This window comes from Caloenas nicobarica, chromosome 5 (assembly GCF_036013445.1).
Source record: "Caloenas nicobarica isolate bCalNic1 chromosome 5, bCalNic1.hap1, whole genome shotgun sequence".
Taxonomy (NCBI): domain Eukaryota; kingdom Metazoa; phylum Chordata; class Aves; order Columbiformes; family Columbidae; genus Caloenas; species Caloenas nicobarica.
The window spans coordinates 5,473,165-5,486,594 of record NC_088249.1 but is presented as its reverse complement, the minus strand read 5'-3'; the positions used below and the strand labels follow the sequence as shown (position 1 = coordinate 5,486,594).

The 13,430-nt window shown below is 41.6% G+C and overlaps 1 protein-coding gene across 2 annotated transcripts in view; it reads right to left on the bottom strand.

Moving 5' to 3' along the window:
* PPM1A (protein phosphatase, Mg2+/Mn2+ dependent 1A) overlaps positions 1-13,136 on the bottom strand; it is a 35,912-nt gene extending 22,776 nt beyond the window's left edge. The window contains exon 1 of one of the 2 annotated variants that reach the window (XM_065635078.1): positions 12,700-13,136. The gene's annotated coding sequence lies outside the window, so the exon portion shown is untranslated. Of the gene's footprint in view, positions 1-946; positions 989-12,699 lie in introns of those variants that run through there. The other variant, XM_065635080.1, reaches the window with a different exon arrangement.
* Between the last annotated feature and the right edge of the window lie 294 nt (positions 13,137-13,430).

Below are 13,430 nucleotides of genomic sequence, written 5' to 3'. Positions count from 1 at the left end.
AAGTCAGAGTGATCAAAATAATTACAGAATGCTGCCATAAATCAAACACGGAATTATTTTGCAGAATAGGCTTTTTATTCATTCCATTATAGCAGCAGAATTTAAGCTAATGCCTAACACTTTCTTATTGTCAAAGAGATCACAAAATAGAATGCAGATATTCAGTTATTTCACCTTAATTTAGAGCTCAAAAAGCAGAAACTGCCCTGGCAAATGCCACATTTTTGTGAAGTATTTTACAGTATTACTGTGGTTAAAACAAAGCATTAAGAACAAGATAAACTGACCACAAGCACCATCAATTTGGACTGAAAAAGGCCATTTTCCTTCTAACCTCTCACATTATGAGGTACACAATATTCAGAGTTGTGCTTTGTAAGCTGTTCTTACCTCTCAGTAGTTTGTCATGTAAACCATGATTAAAAATACATACAGACAGGTCATATGCAGTTCTAGCAACTCATACAGAACCGATAGCACACTTCAAAAATTAACAAATCCACTCTCCATTTAAAACCAAGGTGCCTCGTGCCTCCCCAGAAGGTAAACTGAAAGCTGTTGCTATTCTAAATTAAACCTTGTAGGTGAGATGTTGACACATTCTTCAAGGGTGCGAGCTACCCCACTGTAGATGTGAATACAACCAGGCAGAAGGAAAACCACAATGTGGTCACGTAACTTCTGCTTAGGAAATTACTCACAGCCCATAGCACAAAGTAGTCACCTCCTGAAAACTGCACAACAGACAGCGGTTGCCTTCCTTGCAACACTCCAGCTAATCATTCTTCCACCAGAACGCCAGCCTAAACCTGCAGGAGAGTAGGCCGGGCTTTCCAAATCCTCGCTGTAGCTGAAGGGAAGGCATGGGGACAGGATGAATATGCCAAGCTTTTAGTCTTTCCAGAATTTCAATTCTTGCTTAAAAAAAAATTTGAATATTACTAACCTGTGAATTGTTATGAATCAGAGGCTACCTGCTACTTCTCCCTCCACACCTTTATGTGTGGCTAAAACCTGAAAAATTTAAAGAGTCTTAGTTATTAAAAAAAAAAAAATCTTTATTTTAAAAGAAGGGATATACACACAAAAAGGCTGACATAAGCATGTGCCTACTTCCTACTAAAAATATCTTCTAGACCCGTTTTTTGAGTCCATAAACAAAAACATCTTTCACACATCAGTGTCTACCTCAATCACGAGTACATTCTTCATTCTTTCAACAGGTGGTTTGTGCACTGTACTAAGTTGGAATGACACCTTTAGTTAAGCATATAACTCTGTATGCAAATCAGATTAACCTATAGCAGTGCAAAAGTCCAAGTTACAGCATGACTTTGTTATGTAATAATGCTACAGAGATAAGTCAGAACCAGGACAGTCTGTGTGCACGATCTGCAATAAAACAACAGATTCTAAGTACGGTTTAACTTAGTCCTCTCTTATATTTTTGAGTCGTCTTCCTAAACAGCAGTCCTCACCTCAGAACCCTTATTTTCCAAATAATTTTACTACCCTTCCACTTGCCCTTCTCAACCCAGCCACACATTTCTGCAATCATGTTAGAAAACTGGAGTCTCATAGGAGACAGAACCAGCCCTTCTACTCTGGAAGCCTCCATTTTCAGGATGCTTCAACAACGCACATGTGTACAGAAGGACACAGACATTATCCCTATTCCTACTAAAGCCAAAGTAAGAGAAAACACACTTTGAAATTTAGTGGCAAGTGTACACCACCCCCTATTTTCTTCTTAACGAAGGACAATTCTGAACAGTTCTATAGCAGCAGTGCCCTGTAAAAAGATCAGAGGTGGAACATTTTCTTCAGAAATATAACTCTAAAATATCGTCTGGCACTGCAACTGCCGTGATTAGTCAAGCAAACTTCAATTTCAGCCTAAGATGATTCTGGAGTCACCATCTCCATATCCATGATTTCCATTAGTTTCTCCTAAAAGAGAAGAGCTTTCTGCAGCCAAAGTTTCTGGGCTTTGGCTCTGGAGAACAGAGAGGCTTCTGAACAAAACTAAAAGTGAAAATGGATCCCTATGCACAAAAATGAATATGCAGCGGACATGACTACGCATCTACGAGTGCATCTAAACCATTACTTCTGAAATGTGGATTTAGCGCAGGTCAAACTGAAGGACAGCCTCTACAGCAAGTGCATGAAAAACCCAAGTTGCAGTTTGCAGACAGAAAAGCAAGAATACTGTCCAGGGCCTATTTAAAAAAAAAATAAAAATAATAATAATTAAAAAAAAATCAATACAAGTAACAAGATCTTGGATAAGACACAAGAGGATCAAAATTCAAAGGACTGCAGCATTAGAAACAAAAGTGAAATAATGAATGGAGCATGCCAAAGAGTCAGTAGCTGAACTCCTTGAAAATAGACGCAACTGGAGAACAGAGGGGCAAAGAAAAGGAGGTTAATTAGTATCCCGGACCATGGACAACCATGGACAACCACAGATACATCACTGGAATGCATGAAATCACTTTGCCCCTTCATTTGTCCCTCAAATTGTGCTACCCAGACAGCACAACTATATTGCCTTCTGATACACAGGAAAATAAATTTTACTGTTTTGCTATTTGCTATTCATTTGCTTGAAGGTTCAAATGAAGGTAAGTCTTAAACTGTTCACAAAGGACAGCTAATGTAACTCCACATACCCATGTAAAAAGACAATTTATTTTTCCAGGGAATTCAGACAAGGATTTGGTTGTCTTTTCCAAGAAAACCAACCACCCCCATCTGAAACTTGTACTTTAGCAATACGTAATTTAATAATCCTTTCTAAACAATGTTTGGGTTGTATTCCTTACACTAGGATAAGCTGCTTATATGAACCACACTGAAGTCACAGACACTTGTTCAAACTAAGCCGAGAAATGTTCCCATATTCTAATTTCCTGGAACAATTCTCCAAGTGACATTACGCCCTGTGTGTTGTAATGAGCACCATAAAGAGAGATTACAACCTTTACTCGAACTACAGGACACAGAGTAACTCACCAAATTATACAGACTGCTACTGAATAGAAAAAGGACATTTGATCACTTCAATCTGATCCATGGTACTTTTCGCCTGCCTTAAGCAACCAGTCCGCATGTAATGGTGTAAATGTGGAAACATTTTCAGAAGTTAGTGCCTGTTGAATGAAAAACTGACAGTACATACTGGATGCCCCAAATCAATTAACATTAACAAACAACATGTCAGAGATCATCCCTGGGATCGGAAGAATGACTAAAATAAAACAGAACACGCAGATGAGGAGACCTAATTACACCACAGTCATGGGCTGAATGAAGTCATGAAAAAGCTCCTTGCCAATGAAACTATTTTGAAACTATTGGAGGCTATAGGATTGAGTTCTGGCACTCACGGTTCAACAACATCAATAAAGTATTGAAAATTACAGTTGATGTAGACACAGGAATACACGGCCAACTAGGAAATGCAAATTGCCCACGAAAAAGAAGTAAAAGAAATAAAATACAGAAATGGGGCTATTTTAATAAGCATGGACTGACACCCAATTTCCCCACCGGAACACTTTGCTTCTCAGACATGTTACTGTAATCTGTGCTATATTTCAGTACAACAATTGCAAATAGAAGAACATAAGAAGAAACCACCCATAAGGGTAAGAAATTTTACTATAACATTAACCAATTTTCCGGTTTAGGACAGGTGTAGGAGCTATGGCCTGTGGCAGATAAAGGGAACAGGAAAACGTAGACAGTTGGAAGAGTTAGTTTAAAGAAAATAAAGAGAGAAATATCAAAGCCCTCAGAAACAGGCCTTCAGACAGGCAAGAATATCTACACATCGGCGCAAGAATATCTACACATCAGCGCAAGCGAGACATGGGGCAAAAGAACTCCAAACGTAAGCAAGTTAATGACTCTGTGTGTACAAGGGAAAGTATGAATTGTTTAACCTTTCCCCACACACCCTCCCACTCTCCCTCTAATACGTAACAGTGATTACAACTTCATACCACAGCAGAAAGCCCTAAATCACTGCACCTCTGATACCGACACCTATGAGCTCTGACCTCTTGATCACTGGGCCACAGGCACTGCCATTTCACTGAGTTAGATTGTTTTGCAAGGGTTTTTTGTTTGTTTTTTTAAAAACATCTGCTTAAAATTCTTTCTCCTTCCCAGGAGCTAACAGCCTTTCTGAATGTCTCTCTGTACTAAGCAGCAAAATATTTTATCCCACTTGTCTTCCTATGTCAATTTATTTTTCTTGTGTGTGTATGGTGAGGTGGACAGGGTTCAGGTGAGGATTGCTAAAGCCTCCAAAAGTCTCCTGGAACACAGAAGGTAACCATTTCTAAGTTAACACCCTCCCTCCAACAACATGTTTCAGCTTTTTCTTAAAACACCTTTTTCTGCTCCTGCCTACCTTTCCTGCAGACAAGAAAACCTGTTCCAAAGTTAAACTAGGAGCTGCTATTCTCAATCTGAATGTATGTTGGCTGAGGTTCAAGCTCCCTCCAAAGGAGATGTATGTAATCTTATTTGTGAAAAAGCCCTGGACATTGAAAAAAGACAATTCATCTCTCTAACAAATTGCTCCTGCAGAAATTTGAAAGATGGTGATGTAGTTTCAAGATTTCTTTATGGAGTTGTTTTCATTTTGCTCTATGGTCAGTTACTGAAGAAGTAACTTCTTTCCAGAATCACTAGGATCACTGCTGCAAATAGAAAAATCACTACATTGATTTTGACAGGAGATACGACTGGCATCCACAACTACCAGTCACTCATCAGGATCCTAACATGACTGGCACTCTCAGAACACAATTAAGGTAATACTTCTTGGCCCAAAGAGAATTCTTGCTTCTTTCTAAATAATTGTACTACAAATTAGAGATGGGAAAGAATAAGGGAAAAAAAAAAAAAAACCAACAAAAACCAAACACACACCAGGCAGGAGTATCAAAGCACAAGCAGCCCAATCACCACGTAAAACTGTGTAGACAACTAAGATGGGATTAACAAGTACTATGAAAATCAATGAGGTAGCTCTGCATAAATTCACACGTTGCTGTCTGAACAGTATGAGAACGAAAAAGCCAAGGTCCTTGCTTGAAAGCATTAATAAGCAGAAAACATGCCCATGCTAGTGTTCAGTTCAGCACCTTTCTGGTTATACTTCATTTTCCAAAGATTTCTTACTTAAAAGTGTTGGAAGAGAAACAAAAAGACACCCGTTTTAGACAAAGAGATTAGACAACTGCTTTGTTAACAGCACACAAATTCCTGCAGACTCCAGCCAAAATTCAAAGCCCCATTGAAGCAAGCTCTGTAGAAAGGAGCTGGAAGATCCAAGGAAGCTGTAGTCTATGCAGACAGAAGTCGGGAGAAAGGCCTTGCTTCATTTTCTGTATCAATGAGATGCAGTGAGAGTCAATTTTTTTGAAAGAGCAAGGCAAACAAGTGAAAATAAGAATTCCATCCAAAGCGCTCATGTCAGAAAGAGTACACAGTGCTATGCAGCTATTCCAGCCAAACTATGCACAGCAATAGTTATCACCAAAAAGAAAATATGGCAAAAAAAGAAACCGAAAAAAGACAACACAGAAGACTGGAGTTACAGTAAGTCATAAAAGCTGAATTACAATTTTCTCCAGTATTTGTAATACCAAGAGTGCTCTGCCATTCTCATCTACCATCATAACAGAATATTACCCTGCTCCTAGACATCATGGGCCTAATTCACAATTTTTACATGAGTACAAGCCACTGAAAGTCCAAGAATTGAACAGATCTAAACATATCAAATGCTTCAAGTAATAGCTTAAAAATCCTGTTCTTTAATTTTTTTTTGATCTCTCATTTACAGCTTGAAGCCTCAGCATCTTTGTTCGCTGCTAGTATTATCAATCAAACGATATCTGCCATAGAGAGTTGAAGATTCATAGACGGATGTTTTCTTTAGTGGAAGAACCACACTATTCCACTGCTATTTCTGTGTCAGAAAGAAAAACAAACCAACCAACCAACCACACAACCAAAAAACAAAAAGCATTTGCTTTTTTTCCAAGGTCAGATAAACCTATTCAGAAAAATCAAGACAGAATTGGAGTCCTAGCCCATCCTGCCACTACCCAGAAGAGGAAAGATAAGTTATAGGGTAAAAATCCTGTAGACCAGAATGACTTATTGGAATGATCAGGACTGTTCAGGTGGTTCAAAAGCCACTGGACTGAAGTGAAACTACTGCCAATTCATCTTTGTCAGTATTTTAGCTGAAGTGTTAAAGTAAAATAGGAAAAAGATGCTAAATGGAAAGAGGTCCCATTCACTGAGACTCCAAAAACAAAGGGAGGCCTGAATAACAATAATTTAAAAAACAACAGAACACCAAGTGCAATAATTGAACCATTCCTGAAATATGGCAAAAAAATTACACTCACACACACACTCTTTCAGCTGTGGTGATGAAGCTCAGCAACCTGCCACTTTTTTACAGTTAACATAATTTGGTATTGTCGCCTGTGGTAACGTGTACAAATTCTTGTAGAATCCCACCATCCTTCTGTCATACTGTTTCACCAATAACCTCACCACAAACATCTTGAAATCCAAGTTAATACAGTCTTTTACACCTTAAAGAAAACTGAACACAGGAATCACCACACTATATCCTCTTCGATTTTTAGTCATCGTGTCTCCAGGTGCTCACCAAGGTCACTGCTCTTTTTTTAAAGTAATTATTTAAAGCTTTCAAACTTCACATCTTCCTAACTTCAACAATAAGCATCACCCACCTATTTCTGATTTGTCTCATGAGCAATTTATTTATCAATATAAAATATAATATAAATATAAATATATGTATAATATATATGGAAATATATGGAAATATAAAATCCAAGTGAAAATAAAGTTTATACAGATAGCACTTGAGAGTAAAATAAAAATAAACTGTTTAGAGAAAACACAGCCAGTATGCATGTGCCCAATGATTACATGATATTTGCATGAAGGCCCCAAAATTTCCTGTTTAGCCAAGTACTCAATATTATGAAATAATTCCAAGTAAGCACATAAGCGATTTCCCAGACCCTTCATTTTACATGAAAATATTCGTGGGTTTCTAATCTCAGCAACATTACCACTATTCTGGTGAGGATATAGGAAGAGCAGAATAGAGGAGACTTCAAACCTCATGACTACACACAACAATAAATTGGGAATAAAATAGGAAACGTTCTGAAGCGTACAGCTATAGCCTGGCTTTGCTTGCAAGGAAATGACATCAAAACTATGCCAGAAGCACATTAAGACCTGGAAGTCAAATCCTCAAAGCTTAGGAAAAGCCCAAGTTCAGTCATTGGTACACACACAGAGCTTTTATTTACATAGCTATTTTGCCCTCACATCCTCAGCATTCCTATCTTATTAAAAGAACAAGAATAGAGAATGACTGCCGCTATAAAGCAGATTCTTCCCCCAAGACTACATAAAAACAGAAAAGAAAAAAAAAAAAGAAACTAAAGGAAAGCCCCTATTGTTTTAGCCTTTTATGCAGACAATAACTTTGAGGACAGAAGGCTTTCCTCTGAGGGTCACACTGGTTACCAAGTTCACTATCAGTGCAGAGCTGACAGGTTTGCCTCTGATGAACAAGGCAGGAAGGTGCTCTCCGAGTCCAAACTTCAGGACATTGTTGAATTCACCTGTTCTTCAAAATCCAGGCAGTGCTCATGCCAGCATCTCCTAAGCTCACAAGGCCTCAATCTGCAGACTCAGAATGGTTCTTTACAGAGAGAAGTAGTACAAGATTTTTATGAAGCGTCTGTCCAAATACTTACTGTAATTGATTGGAGCAACCAGAAAATTATTTACTGATAGAAACTGATTCATTCTTCATCAAATTAGTTAGTACAATTTAGCACTAACCACCTACCTGCCCACATTTTTCCACATTCTGCACACCTTTCCAAAGATTGGGTTTTACTTAACTTAGCAGCCAGCCGGAGAATTCCTTAAACTCATCTCCAAACACAAAGAGCTTAGTTTACACAGTTCTTGTGGTGATAGCATTTTAGGGTAGTTCACGAGCAAAAAATACAGTGCAATTTTATGCACAAATAGCAATGATATATGGTCAAGAAGAACACAGGCTACTATCCAAATTCCAGATCAAAAGTAGAGTTGGCAATTAAAATGAATTGTATGTATAGATACAGCAAATCCCTTCAAGTTACAGCTGAGACCCAAACACAAAAGCATGTTTCATCCTCTAGGTCACAATCCAGCAAGACATTTAAACATGAGAGAAACATCACCCATCTGAGCAGCCCCACAGAACCCAGCTGCACGTGGCCTATCAGCATAGGCACATTTAGGTGCTTTGCTTTATTGAAACGCCAGCTATCAGAACACAAGTCATGCTACACTTGAGTTTCTTAGAAGACTTCAGAGACCATTTTATCTATTAAAATATTCTTACCTGAACTGAGAACTAAGATGTTAGCAATAAAGAGGCCACCGTACTTTTTCTTCTATGGGTAAACTGCTAGCATTTCTCTACATTTCACTATTGAAACCTGATTAGCCAGTTGTGTTTTTTCCTTTGTATCACTCTTAGATGCTCTTTTGCCAGTATACTGCCAGAAAATTTACACTCCAAACAGCAGAAGTGTACTTCATTGGAACTATCTGTAGATGAAGGAAGTTTTACTCTGTTGTTTTATTCACATATAAACACCTTCTTAGACGAGCTGTTAAAAAAACCTGAGCAACTGTTTCACATATTTATAAATACACTGTTTTGCAGACTTCAGTAGCAAGCTGAAATATCCATTAGTTACTTTTATGGGTACATGAAAACAAAAACACCCAGTAAAACAAAGGCTTGTTCAGTTTAAACACAAAGAGAAATTTGAGATTTAAAAAAAAAAAAAAGAGAAAAAAGAAAAAAAAAAAAGAAGAAATGAAAAATATGTAGACCTGACAGACACCTGTAACTTAGTATGTGGTTTAACACAGAGCAGAGTCTAGCAGATAGAAATATAGAAAAGCAGACTTTACGGCCTTGGTTTAACACCAGTAACAGCCAGCTGGATAGTTTAACACCTGTATCCAGGAAAAAACAAAAACACCCACAACCAACAACCACCAAAAAAGTTTACTCGCTCCCATGGTATCACACTTGCTTTCTTCCCCTGCCCTGATTACAGTCTCCTTGGTCTAAACATTCTTCCTAGTCTTAAGATTTAAATTATTTACTCTAGCAATATTAAATCTTAATAAATCCTGAATTGTTCCTTCACAGACAGAGAACAGGAGAAATATAAAGAAGCTATCTTCACTGAGATCCACACCACATCATGGCTTACACACACAAATCCTTCTTAAACAACATTTTTATGCATTGGCTAATGGAATATATATATGAAATACCATAAAAATCACATATTATGTACATCCCCTGGATCTTTTAAATAGCCTAAGAATACCAGCATTTTTTTAGGGATTACGTATCATTTACATGGACTTTATACTTTGCAACTTGCCATTCTTTCAATGAAGATCATTGTAGTTAAGCATGTTTAAATTTTACAGAAGTTTATTTCTTATTCTAGTATTTTTAACTGAAATTTGCATCATCTGACTAAAAAGAGAGAGATCAGGAAGAATTCAGCAACAAAGTAGTATCCAAATAGGGCTTAATTTTCAAAAGAACAAATGAGACTACAGAACAAATGAGACTACAGGTTGCATCATCTAGAAACAGTTACAGATGATACATCAATGTTTCAAAAAAACCATAAAGTGATGTATGATTTCTGAGAAAAGAGTAAAAATTAGGAAGGGCCACACGCAACAGTAAGAATAAATGTTGTCTGGCTCGGGTATAACTATGCTAAGCCACTATTGACTTCAAACATTGTTACTATTCTGGTCTTTAAAATGAATTCCAGGTTTTCAGAGATAAAATGAACAAAATTATTTTACAGCACTTCCCATTCCAAAACTTGCTTATTTAATAGCACAATCTGCATTATTCAATCACTTAATTGCAATGCAGTTCTGCTTAGCCAATTGGGTAAAAAAGTATTTTTACATTGGAACACACCTGAACACGTAAAAATTAGGTCAATAGTAATGTCAATATTTTAGTAAGAAATACACGACTGTTAAATGACTTATCTTTAGGTCATCCTGTGAAAGCAGCTGCTTTATATTCCCTACTTCCACTAGAAAGGAAAAGTGCAGTAAGATCTCTTATTGACAGCTGCATTCAAAAACATACCAGTTACATAAGTTTGCAAATTATACTGTGCCAGAGTTAAATATCTAAGCATTTTAACGAGTTCTTAAAATGCTATCTCAGCAAGAATGACTCAACTTCACTGCATAAGCTGCACTCCAGATAAGAAGCAACTAGCTCGATTTTACAGAAAAAAACTTTTTTGTATTCTGCTTTAATTCAAATTGCACTGAGTTCTGCTTGTTTAGACCTGCAAGCTTCACCAGTCATTTGGCATTTCCATCTCTCTCCTCAGTTTCAACAAAAGTATCTCAAGCTCACCCATAGACAGTTAATACTTGGAAAACAGGTATAGCTTTCTGCTGTACCTCAAGGGGAGAGATTTACCAGGCAATCGCCAACCAAAGGAGTAAACCTGTAAACCAGAGTTAGGCCTTGTCTCTATAAAAGAAAAACATGGATATGCCAGAAAAGCATGAGAGTATAGACCAGGTCTCTCCAGTACAAGCTACATTTATCAGAAGGTTTTATCAGGTATCTATGGCTGCGAGGAAAATATTAATAAGTGGCATGATGCATCAGCAAGTCTCTTACTCTTAGCCCAGTCCCACATACAAAGGGTAGACCCAGAAAGGCCTGGAAGAGAAAGCTCTGGGAACAGCTGTCCCTTCCCCAGGGAAAATGCTGGTGCACCCATCAAACTGCTTTCCTTCAACACCTTCCCTTTGACTGTTACTCTGATTGGATAGGTAAAATGTAAAACTGCCCTGACCCGTGGTTTTCCACCCCCCACCTCTTATGTTATTCATGGAAAACTATGAATAGTAACAGAAGGGAGACTATCAGAAAAGAAATGCGGGTAGAACTTGCACAATTCTCGGTCATTTGGCAATTCACACAGGGTCCTCAGTAACAGCAGCCGTCTCGCTTCAGTTTCACTAGTCCTTCACAAATCCTGCTTCAGCCACCAAGCCACTGAAACAGCATACGTACAGGCTCAGGACGATGCTACAGTGGCTCATATTGGGAAAGTAATTTCTTCGAATCACAAGAGTTAGAACTTCTACTTTATAAAATGATTCTACTTGCTCTGATGCTAAACATGCTCTGATGCTAAACATCACGACCTAAGGAAAACATATAACCTGTCTTCAAACCTACTGCTCTCAGGATCTAAAACTGCCTTCTACTTAAAACAAATAAAAATAAATTCCTTTGTAGGACATACAGGACCTCAAACATTAAGGTTACCACACAGGCCATCGGAGTGACCAGCACTTTATCATTTGACAAAAAGTACAACTCCAAGAAAATTAGGTCTTTGCAAGTACTACTATAAACTTAAACGTTAGTTTTGCAACCAACAGAATTTTGCCATATACATGGCAACACTAAAATATTTTAATTGTGCTAAATAAATACATACACAAACATACAAAATCAATTCTTCTGAAACTATTAACCTGCAGCCAGCCTTAAAGCTTTATTATATCTCCTATAATACAAGCTAATGTAATAAAAAGCTTAGATTTATGCTCAGAACCTCTGGCATTTAACATGCAAGCCCAATTCGATTATCCAGTACATCACTGGATACCTTTGTAATTGGGGAGAGCATTTTCTTCTGTCTACTTCTAACACGCACGCTATGACAGATGATCGGCATAACCTTTGCTCACGACATTGTTTTCAAAGGCAGCGAGATCTCCCTCAAAACTTTAAACGCCCGAAAGGCGTTGGCAAGGGAAAACCACCCTCTGCATAATAATGTCACCATGTGGGGAGTGCTTGATGCTCCGACCCTCGCCAGGGTGGGGTGCTTTATAAACAGATATAAATAGATTTTTTTTTTTTCCCAGTGCCGTGCCCCAAGCGTTTGGGTGGCGATGGGAGAGGAGGCTGTTTATAGCCATTATTAAATGAACTCTGAATAGGCCAAGGAAGGGGGGGCGGGGGCGAAGAGAGAAAGGGAAAGCTGCTGTTACCTGAGCCAGGCTCCAAATCCTCAGCTCACCCTCCTCCTCCTCCCCTTCTCCCCCCATGCCCAGCCCAGGGGCTGCCGTGCCGTCCCCACCCCGCAATGCAGGGGCTGCGCAGCGGGGGCCACCCCCAGCTCCGGGGAGGGGAAGGGGCTCCCGGCAGCAGCATCCCAAGCAGGATCGCACCCCCCTTCCCATTTCCCTCCCTCCCGCCGCCCCGGCACCAGCTGCTGCCGCCGGGGATGGCGCCTCGCTCCTCACCCGGGAGGAACGGCCTCCCCGCCACCCTCCCGCGGAGCCCACAGGGAGAGCGGCCCCCGCGCAGGCCGCCCCCGCTTGTTTACAGGCCCCGAGGCCCGGGCGTTGCGGCCGCGGCGCTCCAGCGTAGCCCGGCCCCGCCACCGCCGCCCCCTCACCCGCCTGGGCCCGGCCCGGCCCGCCGGAGGCCGCGCACCGCGCTGCGCCACTTACCCCCTCGGCCGCGGCGGACGGTGCCGGTTGTGGCGGGCAGGGCCGCGCTCCGCGCCGCCGAAGGTGCGTGGGGGCAGGGAGGCCGGGGGCAGGCGGGGACGTCCGCGGTGGGACCGGCGGCGGGCGGGCCGGCCCGGGGACAAGGGGAAGGAGGAGGGGGGCACCCGGCTGGCTGCCTCGCCTCAGTTCATTCACAGGCGGCGGCTGCGGAGGGCGGCTCTCTGCCCAGGGGGAGCCCAGCGCTCATCTCGCCTCCGCTGCTCTCCCCCCCCTCCTCCTCCTCCTCACTCGCCGCTCGGCCGCCGCCGGTCCCCCCCTCCCCGGCCCCGTCCCGCCCGCCCGAGCTCCGCGCCCACTCGCGCAGCCCCGCGGAGCGCTGTCCGCGCCCCCGCCGCTCGCGCAGTCACACAGGCGCACACACGCGCGCACCGCGCCGCCTCCTCCGCCCCTCTGCGCAGGCGCACGTGGGGCGCCGCCGCGCGCGCGCGCCTGCTGCTGCTGCTGCCGCCGCTCCCCTCCCCCTCCCCCTCCCCCTCCCCCTCCCCCTCCCCCCCCCCCCTCCCCCCGCCGCGGCCACCTCGCGCGCGCGCGCGCCGCAGGGGGAGAGGCGGGAGCGAGCGCGCGCGCGTCCCCTCACCCTTCCCCCCCCCCAACCCTGCGCCTGCAGCGCGTGCGCACGCGCCGGCCGCCCTTCCCCCCTCCCCGGTATATTAAAAAAAAAAAAAAAAAAA